A 14,683-nucleotide genomic window follows, 5' to 3' on the forward strand; every position below is an offset into this window, starting at 1 on the left:
AAGAATAAAGCACTAGTGTTAGTTTTCACTTATCCCAGAATGTTGAGACTCATGACCTCACTGGGTGCCCAGCTTTTGGCCAGAATTCTCTGTACCATACACTTTTCATGGAGTTTAAGTAGCTTCCAGGCTTTTGCCTTGTTTCAGTGGGTAGCGTTCTCACCTGATCCAGGAAGTTCCAATCCCACTCTAGAGGCTAAGAGTACGTAATCTAAGCTAGCATTCCTAGCGCTGTACTGAAGCTGAGCCACACTGTCAGTAGATAACATCATACAGATGAGGTTAGCCTAAGACACTTTATGCCCTCAAAAGTGGATGCACGTGACACCAATTTAAAGATGAGCAGCAGAGTTGTTCCTGGTGTCCTGCCCAATTTTTATCCCCCAACCCATATCGCCAAATAAAACAGATTATTGGGTCATTATTTCATTTCTGTTTGTTGGAACTTGGCATTACGACGGCTTCAAAAGTATTTCATAGGCTGTAAAGCACTGGGATGCCACAAAAGGCACCATATTGACACAAGTCTTTTTTTTAAATATTTGCTCTGCATGCCTAACAGTGCAATTGCCTGAGAGACACACACGCAAATTGGGCACAAATTTATTGTGTGTGGAAGTTTAGGAGTAGGTGAGTTATACTCACAATTATGTTATGTCTTCTGGATTCAAAATAATCACACTTTTAGTCTCAAAATGCTGGAGCTTCATCAAGTATATTTCTTGCAGTTTTCCATGTGACAGATGGACTGATACATCGTTGCTCAGCGCATGACTCCAGTGCAGCAGTAAAATGGACACCCCGGATATACATTCTCATAACAACCAGTTCCTATCTTTCTTACAAATAACTTAACGATATAATAAGTATCGCTCAAATTGATTGCCCATTGATCCCTCGGCCCGAACACATCTTTGTAGAAAATAATGGCCCTCATCCCTGAGGTCTAGAGCCTAAAACATGAGTTCCCTTCTGCGGCTTAGAAGCTCTCTTCAAATTAATAGAAGATTTTTTTCAAGTCCAGTGGGGAGTTGTAGTAACTGAAGCTTTAGCCTCGCCTGTTGTCTATCAGGATTCACGTGATGTTCTTGGAGGCTCTGACCAATGAGCCTTAAGCGCAGGCAATCCGGGGAGAAGGGGGGGTGGGGATTCCTGTCAAGAGTCCTGATCGAATATGTGGCATTGAAAAGCTCTCTGTAATAAAGTTTATCTGTTTCTTGCTGAAATCTGTCCGCTCCGTCAAGTCATTACAGAAGTGAAGATATTTGTCTGATGTCTTCTAGAATTTTGTCGAACTTTTTTTCAAAGTTCGCCCTTACTGAGCTCTGCTGTGCATTTTCTGTTCGCTTTATCATTATATTCTTGTGGCATCAATATAACTCGCATTAAAAATTGAAAAGATTCCCCTATTGCCGTTTGAGAAATATTCCGTGTTGAAACTTAAATCTTCCTCAGGAAGAGAAACATATGGGGGCGGAACTTTTCCATGCTCCCCGCAGTGGGTTTAATGGTGGGTGGGGTGGAGGGGAACAAACACGGCGGGAGCTCTGGAAATCGGTTTCACGCTGTCAGAAAATGGCATCCGGATCGTCCGCTCCCACCCGCCACAGCGGATAGTAATTCCCACCAGAGGCTGGTGTGAAACCGGTTTGCATCCCGCTAACGGGATACAGATGTAGGCCCCACCGTAATCACCCTCCCCACGCCCGATCATCCTCTCTACCAGCGGGAAATCACACCGGTCCAGAACACAGCTGGACCAACGTGGCATGTACATATTGGCGCTTTACTGAAGAAAGCCTGGGGCAGCCCCTAGAGTGATCGTGGGCCCTGGAACACGCAGCAGTGGGGTGAGGGGAAGCATCCATCAGGTGGATCTTCCAGCTTCAGTATCTTCGAGGAGGTCCAGCTTCTTTCTTGTCTATTCAAGACGAGAGCAAGGCAGAAAACTGGAAACTATAGGCCAGTTAGCTTGGCGTCTGTCATGAGGAAGTTGTTGGAATCGATCATTAAGGAGGTTATAGTTGGGCACTTAGAAAAACTCAAGGTAATCGAGAAGAGTCAGCGTGGTTTTATGAAAGGGAAATTGATTGGAGTTTTTTGGAGGAGTGACATGCAGTGTGGATAACAGGGAAGTCTGTAGATGTACAGTGCTTGGATTTCCAGAAGTCATTTGATAAGGTGCCACATCAAAGGTTTTTACAGAAAATAAAAGCTCAAGGTGTAGGGGGCAACATAATAGCATAGATAGAAGATTGTCTGGCAAAAAAACAGGGAGTTTGCATAAATGGGTCTTTTTTTGATTGTCAGGATGTGATACATGGAGTCCCGCAGAGTTTTGTGCTGGACCCTCAACTTTTTACAATTTATATTAATGACTTAGGTGAGGGGAGTGAAGACATGGTAACTAAATTTGCAGATGACACAAAGATAGGTTGGAAAGTATGTTGTGTAGAGGACATGAGGAGGTTGCAGATGGATACAGATAGGTTGAGTGAGTGGGCAAAGATCTGGCAAATGGAGTTTAATGTGGGAAAATGTAAAGTTGTTCACTTTGGCAGGAAGAATAAAAAAGCAGAGTATTACTTAAATGGAGAATGGCTGCGTAATCCTGAGGTGAGAGAGATCTACATGTTCTAGTACATGAGTCACAAAAAGTTAGCATGAAGGTAGAGCAAGTAATTAAGAGGAATAATGGAATGTTATCCTTTAGTACAAAAGGAATTGAACATAAAAGTAAGGATGTTACGCTTTAGTTATACAGGGCATTAGTGAGACTGTATCTCGAATACTGTGCACAGTTTTGGTTTCCTTATTTCAGGAAGGATGTAAATACATTGGAGGCGGTTCAAACGAGGTTTACTAGATTGATACCTGGAATGAACAGGTTGTCTTATGAGGAAAGGTTGGACAGACTGGGCTTGTTTCCACTGGAGTGTAAAAGAGTGAGGGGTGATTTGATTGAACTGTACAAGATTCTGAACGGCCTTGACAAGGTGGATGTGGAAAGGATGTTTCCTCTTGTGGGTGAGTCCAGAACTAGGGGGCACTGTTTTAAAATTAGGAGTCACCCTTTTAGGACAGAGATGAGGAGAATTTTTTTCTTTCAGAGGGTTATGCGACTTTGGAATTCTCTGCCTCAGAAGGTGGTGGAGGGGGGGGTCACTGAATATTTTTAAGGCAGAGGTAGATAGATTCTTGTTAGGCAAGGGGATCAAAGGTAGATGGGGTAGATGGGGATGTGGAATTCGAAACACAAGCAGATCAACCGTGATCTTATTGAGTGGTGGAGCAAGCTCGAGGAGTTGAATGGCCTACTCCTGTTCCTATTTTTTATGTTCTTATGTTGTTGGAGGTCCATCTTCTTTCTTCAACGGTGGGTCAGTTACATCTAGCCGCCTTTTCAAAGTGGCACCCAGAAACGATGGCAGGGCACAAGCCATCGAGTCCGCCGTACCACGTGAAGCATCACAAACCCCACCCCCCCGCCCCCACAAAGCATTTAATGGGGCTGGGGTTGCATGAAATAGCGTGAATTCCCAGCGGCCTCCGCAGTGGAAAACACTCTCCATCCCCACCCCTACCACAGGGAGGGAAAATTCCCCCCATCATGCGAGTTCTACATGACCCTTGGGGCCCTGATGGTTTGCATTGCTTTACACCCACATTTTACATTTGACTGTGTTCTAATGTGTTTCACTGGAAATTTGTGGGGAAAGGTGTGCCCATCTGGAGATTGGGCACGGGTAGGATTGCACCCTTGGCTCTAACTCCTGGGTTGGACCCACAGAGGAAGCTCAAGGTGTATTGAGGCAGAGTTACACAATTCAATCACACAAACCCCTTGCACAATAGACTTGCAGTACATCAGGGTGGATGGTGGCTTAGTGGTAGTGTCAGTGACCCAGGCAAATGGACTTGGGGTGTGGGTTTAAATCACCCCCATGGCAGCTGGTGGAATTTAAAATCAGCCAATAAAAAATCTGGAATTGAAAGCTAAGCTTTAGTGATGGTAAACCATGAAGCAACCATCTGGTTCATTGATGCCCCTTTGGGGGAGGAAGTCTGCTGTATTTACCTGGCCTGGCCTACATGTGACTCCAGACCGAAACAATGTAGTTGATGCTAAACTGGTTGAGCAAACCTTTCAGTTCAAGGGCACTTAAGGATGGGCAACAAATGCTGGCCTTACCAGCAACACCCACATCCGTTCAAAGGACTGAAGAATCAGATATTAGAGCTTGCATCGTAAAGGATTATGGAGGAATTTTTTCCCCCTTTCTATATAATTTGTGGAGATTCTCTAATAATAGTAATTATGTGGAATAGTTGAGGAAACTTAAGAAATCTTGTTTTTAAAATGAGTTATTTTGAAATTTGATCTTTTTATTTTTATTAAGCTCTTCGTTAGTACGTTACTAAGTATAGCACAGATGCCTGATTGTCTCTTGACGTGCAGGCTATGAGTGGCACCATCAGGCAATTGCCAGGCATCTAATGCAGTTTCAGATCTCAATACTTCAAAGTCTCAACTAGTTCCCTCTGTGGAATGAGGCTCTACACTGAAAACGTCAGCTTCAGATATGGAAACTTCAAAGTTCTCCTTCGATTCCTCAGTGGACTTGACATGGTAGAAGGAAAAAGATGAAAAGCTGTTGGATTTACTATGCAATGTTTTAAATTAACGTTTGGAGTTCACAATTTGGTATTTAAACTTACCGACTCTGGTGTGTGCGCTTGTTAGATGAGGAAAGAATGTTGGTCTGTCTTCTCTACACTTAACTCATTGAGGGCAGACATCTCTCTAATTTGATCTCCCTCTCAAGCCCTAGTCCATTCATGACTTGAATCCTGGCCCCTGAATTTCGGCAGAGATCTTTCGCCATCTCAATCCAACACAGGATATTGGAGAAAGGTCAAGGATGATTCATGAACCCTCTCTCACCTTTAACCTTTTTAATGGCTAGAGCTTTTCTGACTTCTCCCCATATGTTCCTCCTAAATTCAACCCATTCCAGCCCACACATTCTGCCCCCTCCGTCTGTCCTCATTGTTTTCCAAACAAGGCACCTTATGCCACCCCTCACTCCAAATCATTCTCCCGCAGGGCCTCATAATTATGGAACCCTTCAGTTCTCTTTGACCACCCCACCCCCACCCCCACTCCTCACCCCCAATTCTCCTACTGTCCGCAACCTATCGAAATCCGAGCTTGTTCCAGTTCTGGAAACTGTCTTCATCCCAACGAGCTGGAGCAGGCCGAAATAAATCGCAGAATTGTACAGCTCTGAAGGAGTCCATTCAGCCCATCATGTGTGCCAACTCTTTGAAAGGGCTATCCAATTAGTCCTGCCCTTTCCCCATAACATTGTGGTTATTCTCCATTCCCAGTAGTTATTCAATTTCCCTTTGACTATGGAATCTGCTTCTACCACCATTTTAGGAAGCACATTTCAGATCATAATAACTTCCAGTGTAACTAATATTCTTCATATTCCCCCCCCCTTCCCATTCTTTTGTGAATTATCTTAAATCTGTGTCTTGTGGTTACTGACCCGCCTGCCAGTTTTTCCTTCTCTACAGTACAACCCATTCGCGATTTTGAACGTCTCTGTAAACCCCCTTCATCACCTCAGCTCTAAGGAGAATAATCCCAGCTTCTCCGGTCTCCCCACCTAACTGAAGTCCCTCACCTCTGGCACCATTCTTAGTAGATCTGCTCTGCACCCTCTCCAGGACTGAGAAACTGGTCTCAAACCGGAGAGACGGAGTTGAATGTCTCCGCTGAATTCCTAACCTTGTGAAGTGAAGCCTCGCCCTGCCCCAAATGGAAACGGCACCGTGACACAAGTCAGCTTTCCAACTTCCGACTGGTTTCAGCACCTTCCATTGAGCTACACCTGAAGCACAACATTGCCACTTAGGTAATTCCTTGATACTTTGTACCCCCACCCCAAACATCTCCTTATGCACTTCATACCCCCCCCTCAGACACCTCCCTAGGCATTTTATACCCCCATTCTCAGCTCCTCCCCACTTTACAGTGCCCTGTGCATGTCCTCACCCCAGGATAACTCCCTAGGCACTTCCTGTTCCCTTCCCCTCCCCCCACCCCACCCCCTGACCCTCCCCAGATGACTCCCTACAAGGGGAGACCACCAGATTGAGGGGGCATCAATATGGCATACTCACAAACAAATCCAATCAGGAATTTAGGAGAATCTTCTACCCAGAAAGTGGTGAGAATGTGGGACTCACCACCACATGGAGTAGTTGAGGTAAATGGCTAGATAAACACATAAAGAGGAAAGGAATAGAAGGTTATGTTGATGAGGTTAATGGGAGATGCTTCCTGGGAGCATAAACATGGACATGGATTAGTTGGGCCGAATGGCCTATTTCTGTGCTGCAACTGCTGTTATTTCCTTGATCTGTTTTGTTGTTTATCTGTAGTCTTGTGCTATTGGCCAGGATTTTCCATGCCTGCCAGCATTGGGCATGTTCGGTGGCACAAGCGGACAATATGGCACAATCGGTTTCACGATGGCATGAAACCAGTTTGCAATTGTCCGCTCAGCCCACCAACGACAGACCCCATTTCCCACCATCGGACGTCAGGATACAGCAGCAAGTCAATATAAGGTAGGCCCACTGGACTCATCCCCATCCCCCTGCCCTCTGGATCGTCCGCCCATGTCGCTGGGAAAACAAGCCGACGTTTCACAACAGCACATAAGCAATTGCATCTGGTAGACTGCACTTCGCTCAGGACTTTGAGGTTTGTTTACCTACCTTGCTTCGGTCAGCACTCGCAGTCATCAGCGCCAGGCTTCACAGGCAGCACCGCGTCACTTATAAGGGGGCTCACAGGCAGGTCTCTACCTACCAGACCCAGCCATATGCGGGCGTCTTTGCAATGGCTGCAGGGCTAGGGCTTGCTTGGGGAAGGGGGCGAAGTGACTTCAGGCCAGGGAAGAGGCTGCAGGACGAGAGCTGTACTGGGGAAGGGGGGTGGGGAAGGGGGGTATCCTAGGGCATGTGTGGGGGCACATGTTGATCTGTGCAAGTGGCCTCAAGATGGTGAGGACTGAGGAGGCAGCCTCCAGAGGAGGTGAGGTCAGATGGACATGTGAGGGTGTGTGTGTGTGTGAGAATGGGTGGTGATGTCCCTTGAGCTGGCAGTGAGTGAGATGACAGTGAACGTGTGATGGGTTTGAGTGTGTGGGTTTAGAGTGATGAGGTGGTTGCCTTACCCTGGCTGTACAGATAAGATCATTCATCCTCTATCTGCACTGGATGGCCAACCTCTTCTGCAACATTGGCACTGACCACCACTGCCACTGCCTGCCATGCTGGATGGTGATACCGCTGCCCATCCTGTGGCCAGAGCAGGGGTAGAGGACATCATGGTGGGCCTCCAGAACGTCCAAACGGCCTTCCAGTGACTGGGGGGGCTGCAGTCTTTTTGACTTTCGTGAACATCTTCCCTGCAGTAGTTGTGGGGTGGGAGCGCTGAGATGTGTGCACGAGGCTGGACTTTTGATATGGCGTCCGGGCATGATGAAGAGGCAAGGTGATGGCGGGCGGATGAATGAGAGCCCGCCCACCATGGAAACAGCGTGTTTCCCGTGACCGCATAAATAATGTGGCGGGATTGGGGGGGGTGGGGGGGGGGCGGGGGGGGCGACACGGCGTGAAAACCCACCATTGCGGCCGTGCGCAAACCTGGGACGATTGCGCCCGCCGTCAAGCAAAGTAATTATCTGATGGCCAATGAACTCCGCCAAGACAGGAAGTCAACAGGAGCCGCATTGTGTTGGGAAAGACCTCCGTTGAGTACTAAATGTGCTGAAATCTCTCATTTGAAATTTATTTGGATTTCAGATTTTCTTTTAAAAAAAAAATGCTTTTCAGAACAAGTAGTGGCTCGTCTGAGGTACCACAATTGATGTGCTTTCTTTGTATCTTCTGCTATCAGGAAATTTGACAGACAACAAAGATCAGAAATGCAGCAGGTCCTCAGGAAATGAATTAAGTGTGCAGGGACAGAAGAAAAGACCTGAGAAGCTGATTATATGCAGCGTATTGATTTGAGAGAATCACAGCATAAAAATTGAAATGGCTTTTGCATGTACAGGGCCATAAGAAGCACTTTCCTTCTGACTAAAAGACCTAGTTGCCATAGCGACGAGGAGGCCTTGAATCTGAGAGTACAAGGTTTGATCGGGAGGCTGCAACAATTTTATTTCTTTGGCTGCCTTTTCCATTTAAACCCCTCCCTTATCTATCTTTCCCTTTCTTGTTTCGCTCTCTGCCGAGCTTTTTGCCTTTCATTTGCTGCCTCAGCCTCACACCGAGGGAGGTGCAAGCTCCACCATCTTGAGCCATGGCAACAGGATGCGGTGAGGCAGGAGACGCTGCTGTAGTCTCCTTCCAATATGACTGGAGAAATAGTGCCATTCACAACCTCCTGGTATCACAAAGAGATTCACAATCCAATTATCTTGAAGTGTTGTAATGCAAGAAAGGTGGGTGGTCAATTTGCACACAGCAATCTCCCATCAACAGCAATGAGATATATGACCACATAATCTGTTTTTTTTTAGTGAAGTTGATTGAGTGGTAAATATTGACCAAGACACCAGCCCTTCTTTGAACAAATACCACAGGGTCTTTCTCTGTCCCATCTGAGACAGACATGGCTTGGCTTTAACACCTCATCTGGAAGGCCGCACTTTCAGCAGTGCGGCACTCACTCAGTACTGCACTGGGAGTGCCAGCCTAGATTTTTGTTGTCAAGTCTTTGGAGGGGGCTTGAACCCACAACCTTTTAACGTCAGAAGTAGGAGTGCTACTCACTGAGCTGCTGCTGCTGATATTGATGTAGGAAAGGGGGCATGGGTTTGGCAGGGGGAGGGTACACACAAGAGTGCATAGTGCTCAGAATTATGTGTGAATAAGAGAGTAAAGTTCAGGTGAGCAATGACTATTATGGTATCAGTAATATGGAATGAGCTAAGAAAGTAGTGCAAGAAGAGAGGTACAAGGTGAGAAGAGGTTTCACCAATCCCATTTCACCAATGTGTCAGCCAGGGCTCAGTGGGAAGCAGCCTCATCTCTGAGTTAAGTTGCAGAGTTCATAGTCCCCCTCCAGAGACATGGGCACAAAATCAAGGCTGGAGGCTGAACACATCAGTGCCATACTAAGGGAGTGCTACACTGTTGGAGGTGCTGCCTTTCAGGTGAGACCAAGGCTTTCTCTGCTGTCTTAGGGAATGCATAAGATCTTATGGCATAATTTCTTAGAAGATTAGGGGAGTTCTCCCCTGTGTCCCAGTTAATATTTCACGCACACCCCTAAAACAGGTTACCTGGTAATTTATCACATTGCTGTTTGTGGGATCTTGCTATGTGAAAATTGGTTGCCGTATTTCCCGCCATCACAGCAGTGACTACACCTCTAGAGAGTGCTTCAGTGGCTGTGATAAGCTTTTTTTTATGTCTTGAGTATATGAGTTCACTAGTCATGTAAACTCGAATTGCGGGCCTTCATTGTACACTTGTTAGTTGATGCTCACTGTCATTAAAGGAGAGAGACCGACATAAAAACAAACTGTGATTAGTTTATTGCAACACAAGGCAGATCACTAAATCCTCGGGTGTTCCCACAACCACCTCCAGCTCTAGACTTAGTTAACCAATAGCCGGCGCTGTACGGCGATTGGTCAATACTGTCACATGGTTAGTGCACTTACAGTCTCTTAGAGGTACATGGTACTCCACTTTACCACATCCCTCCCCTTTTACTTAGAGAATACAGTTGACAAACTTAATAACGTGAACTATTTATGCTAATAACTATTTACAAATCGAGTCTCTCAGGAGGCTGTCTTGGACGTGTTGAGCATCGCAGTTCAACAACCTCAGCTGGTTTCTCTGAGACTTCCTTTTCAGGGGCCAGTTGATGATTTCACCACCATCCAGGTGCAGTCACGTTCACTCCTGCTGCCTTTCCCCTCCATAGAGGGCAACAAGCACAAAGCATTTGTGCACAGAGAATTTTTTTGTTTTGTTTTGTTTTTCTTTTCGAGGATTGTCAATAATTCCTCTCTTTCTCTCTGCATGCCATCTTCTTGGTAGCACTGATCTGTATCTCAGTCTTCTCTTTACTTCCGCTATTGGCTGGATTAGACTCAGGCATGAGATGAATGTGAGTGAGCTCAGTAGCTGGGTTTTCCGACAGCTCTTCTGAGAACTCAGGGCCTTGTAGTTTCAAAGCTTCAGGGCTTTTACGCAGCTGCTGCTCCAGCTCTTTCAATCCTCTCCTATTCTCATTAATAGTTTCCTGTAGAATCTCATGTCATTGCCCCTTCTCAACTAATTTGTTCCTTAACTTGGCCAGAGGGAGGTTTAACTATTTCTTTTCTTCATATCTTTTCAGTGGCACAAATTGGGAGCTGACTGAATTTTGTAGCGCACTAAAGTCCTTTAATAGGTTTTCCTTTTCCTGTCAAAGGATGCTGACTTCAACTTGAACTCTGTTCCAGTGCAACACTTCGATGGGCTTCTCCCATTGGGTCTTCATATATTCATTTTTTCATGCAGCAACACTCCTAGTTTCTACTGTGGCTACAAGAGCAAGTCAGAGGCTAGGAATCCTGCGACGAGTAACTCACCTCCTGACTAAGGCACAAGTCAGGAGTGAGATGGAATACTCCCCACTTGCCTGGATGAGTGCAGCTCCCACAATACTGAAGAAGCGGTACACCATCCAGGACAAAGCAGCCCGCTTGACTGGCACCACATTCACAAATATTCACTCCCTCTACCATCGACACAGAGTAGCAGCAGTGTGTACCATCTACAAAAGGCACTGCAGGAATTCACCAAGGATCCTTCAATAGCACCTTCCAAACCCAAGACCACTACCATCTAGAAGGACAAGGGCAGTAGATAGATGGGAACACCACCAACTGGAGGTTCCCCTCCAAGTAACTCATCATCCTGGCTTGGAAATATATCGCCGTTCCTTCACTGTTGCTGGCTTAAAATCCTGGAACTCCCTCCCTAACAGCACTGTGGGTGTACTTACACCACATGGACTGCAGCAGTTCAGGAAGGCAGCTCACCCCCACCTTCTCAAGGGCAACTAGGGATAGACAATAAGATGCTGGTCTAGCCAGCAAAGCCCACATCCCATAATGAATGTGAAAAAATACTGCACCTTAACCTGACATATCCCTTTAGGTCTAATTTCTTCACCTGTTTGCAGCTTAGTGTCCGAAACTTCCAATCTTAAAGGATGGGTTCCTTTATTCAAGTATCTGAATGTCTGTCCTCCAATGACGGACATCGACACTCTAGCATCAACTTCCATCTTAACGGATTGTCCATTGACTATAATGACTACTTGGGTTGGCTCAGTTCTGCTCACTTTCAGATTACATAATGAATGGATGTCTGATTCTGGTTCTTCTGGTTCTTCCATTGAGACACATGTCACAATTTCTCCCTTTGCCTTTAAAATGCTACCTCAGCCTATCTCTGCGGCACCACCTTAGGTGAACATAGCTCTGGCAGAAAAAGCATTGGGCTTGTTTGAATTGTCGATCGCCCACTGGGATGTCTGGATGCATTCCTGTCTTTCATTTTGTAGGTTTTCACTGTGGTACTGCTGTTTTTTACTGATCTGTACATTGGGGGTGTTTCCCATGTTTCTCGAGGGTCCAATATTTTTGCACCTGTCTTGCCCTATCATATGGACGGTGCAAATTTTGCGCATCTCTTATAGCTTCCGAATTTGTAACAGCACTCTCCATGGCTGTGGCTAATTTTAATGCCCCACTGAATTCTGGACTAGCTTCGGCTAGCAAACACCTTTGAACAGGATCATCTCCAATCCCACACGTCAGTCAGTCTCTCAACGTATCACCAATGGACGTTCCGAATTCGTAATGTTCAGTCAATGCCTTTAAAATGGCCATATCGTCAGCTATTGTCTCCCCTGGCAGCCTATTCCTTGAATTTTGGGACCTTTGGGATATTTCACTATGGATAAGGTGCAATATAAATGCAAGTTATTGTTGTTGAGTTTGAAACAAACTCCTATAGAAGAAGCAGCCAAGGCGATTGATCAGTCAACTTTTATCAACAAAGGGTCTTGATTAAGACCTGGTCACAAGCAGGATTAGCGATTCTAGCCTAACAGTTAGATGTGATAATGAAACATAATTTCACCAGGCTGGGGCCAGGAACAGGAGGAAGATTGGAAATGAAAGCTACCTTGAATAGTGGGTATAGATTAATATTCTCAGATGCACATAATACATCTCCAGTTTAATTGCCAATTTGCTTCTTAGACTCCAGCATCTCTACGTCTTCTCAAGTAACATTGCAGCCTTATTCTGCTGTGTCAGGCTTGGCTCAGTGGGTGGGACTCTCACCTCTTGGGTTAATTGGTTCAAATCCGCATCTCGCATTTGACCATCTAATGTAGGTTAACACTCATGCTGCTGCTGAGGCCGTGAAAAAGGCACAAGCATTCATTTAAGAAGACCAACCTTTGTCTGTAGAGACCCATGCCTTCAATATGATGTGATCTTTCTCTCCAGGCAAGAGCTGATCCAGCTCCCTCCAGAAGGTGTGAAAAGAGTCAACTACCATCGCACCAGCTGGAAACATTCCAGAGGCTCAGTGCTCTCTGGGGAATATTCCAGCCCCAGCATCCAGTCTCTCCTATACATACACTATGTAAGCTCATGTCCAGAATCTGTTGAATTGAAATAATCAATAACCGATAAGGACTCTATCCGGCCCTTTCATAATTTTACAGACAATCCATCAAGTCACCTCCAAGTCTATGTTGCTCTAACGCAAATATACCCAGGACCTTGAGTGCCTCTGGGTGGCTGAGGTTCTTTAGGCTAGAAATTGTCCTTGTAGCTCTCCTCTGGGCCTTTCCCAAGGTCATGATACCACCCAGCATACAGGGAACCAAAACTGAGCACAGTATAGAGGCCTGACCGGCGACCTCTATAATTACAGAGTGATGTCCTAGATAGAGGGCTCTCCGCTTCTTCCTCGAACAGAGGACCGAACAATTCTTATCCACCACTACTCTCCTCCGTCTGGCTGAACTTGTTTTCTCAATGAACAATTTCTCCTTAAACTCCTTTCACTTCCTCCAAATAAAAGGTGCTGCTATGGGTACCTGCATAGGCCCCAGTTATGCCTGTCTCTTTATGGGGTTTGTGGAACATTCCTTGTTCCTGTCCTACTCCTGCCCCCTCCTACAACTCTTTCTCCAGTACATCGCTGACTGTTTCGGTGCCACTTCATGCTCTCGTCTGGACCTATTAATTTTGCTTCCAATTTCCACCCCTCCATCATTTTCACATGGTTCATCTCTGACACTTCCCTTCTCTTCCTTGACTTTTCTGTCTCAATTTCTGGTGATAGACTGTCCACCAATATCCATTACAAGCCTACCAACTCCCACAGCTACCTCGACTACAGCTCCTCACACCCCGCTTCCTGTAAGGACTCCATCCCATTCTCTCAGTTCCTTCGCCTCTGTCGCATCTGTTCTGATGATGCCGCTTTCAAAAACAGTTCCTCTGACATGTCTTCCTTCTTCCTTTACCGAGGTTTTCCACCCACGGTCGTTGACAGGGCCCTCAACCGTGTCCGGCTCATCTCCCGCACATTCGCCCTCACGCCTTCTCCTCTCTCCCAGAAACATAATAGGGTCCCCCTTGTCCTCATTATCACCCCACCAGCCTCCACATTCAAAGGATCATCCTCCGCCATTTCTGCCAACTCCAGCATGATGCCACAATCAAACACAACTTCCCTTCACCACCCCCCCCGGCGGCATTCTGCAGGGACCATTCCCTCCGGGACACCCTGGTCCACTCCTCCATCACCCCCTACACCTCAACCCTCCCACTGCACTTTCTCATGCAACCGCAGAAGGTGCAACATCTGCCCCTTGACTTCCCCCTCTTCACTGTCCAAGGACCCAAACACTCCTTTCAAGTGAAGCAGCATTTCACTTGCACTTCCCTCAATTTAGTCTACTGCATTCGCTGCTCCCAATGCAAACCTCTACATTGGGGAGACCAAACACAGACTGGGTGACCACTTTGCGGAACACCTTCGGTCTGTCCGCAAGCATGACCCAGACCTCCCTGTCGCTTGCCATTTCAACACACCACCCTGCTCTCATGCCCACATATCCGCCCTGGGCCTGCTGCATTGTTCCAGTGAAGCTCAACGCAAACTGGAGGAACAGAACCTCATCTTCCGACTAGGCACTTTACAGCCTTCCGGACTGAATATTGAGTTCAACGACTTTAGATCATGAACTCTCCCCTCCATCCCCTTTCCAATCCCCCTTTTTCCAATAATTTATATATATTTTTCTTTTCCCACCTATTTCCATTACTTTTAAATGTATTTCCATCCATTGTTTTATCTCTACCTTTTAGCCTATTTCAATCCCTTCACCCCACCCCACACCCACTAGGGCTATCTGTGCCTTGCTCCTCCTGCTTTCTACCCTTAATGTCACCTATTAGCACATTCCTTAGATAATATCACCACCGTCAACGCCTCTTTGTCCTTTTGTCTATGACATCTTTTGGCAATCTCCACCTATCACTGGCCCTCTATCCAGCTCTAG

This window comes from Carcharodon carcharias, chromosome 7, assembly GCF_017639515.1.
Source record: "Carcharodon carcharias isolate sCarCar2 chromosome 7, sCarCar2.pri, whole genome shotgun sequence".
In the NCBI taxonomy this organism is placed as follows: domain Eukaryota; kingdom Metazoa; phylum Chordata; class Chondrichthyes; order Lamniformes; family Lamnidae; genus Carcharodon; species Carcharodon carcharias.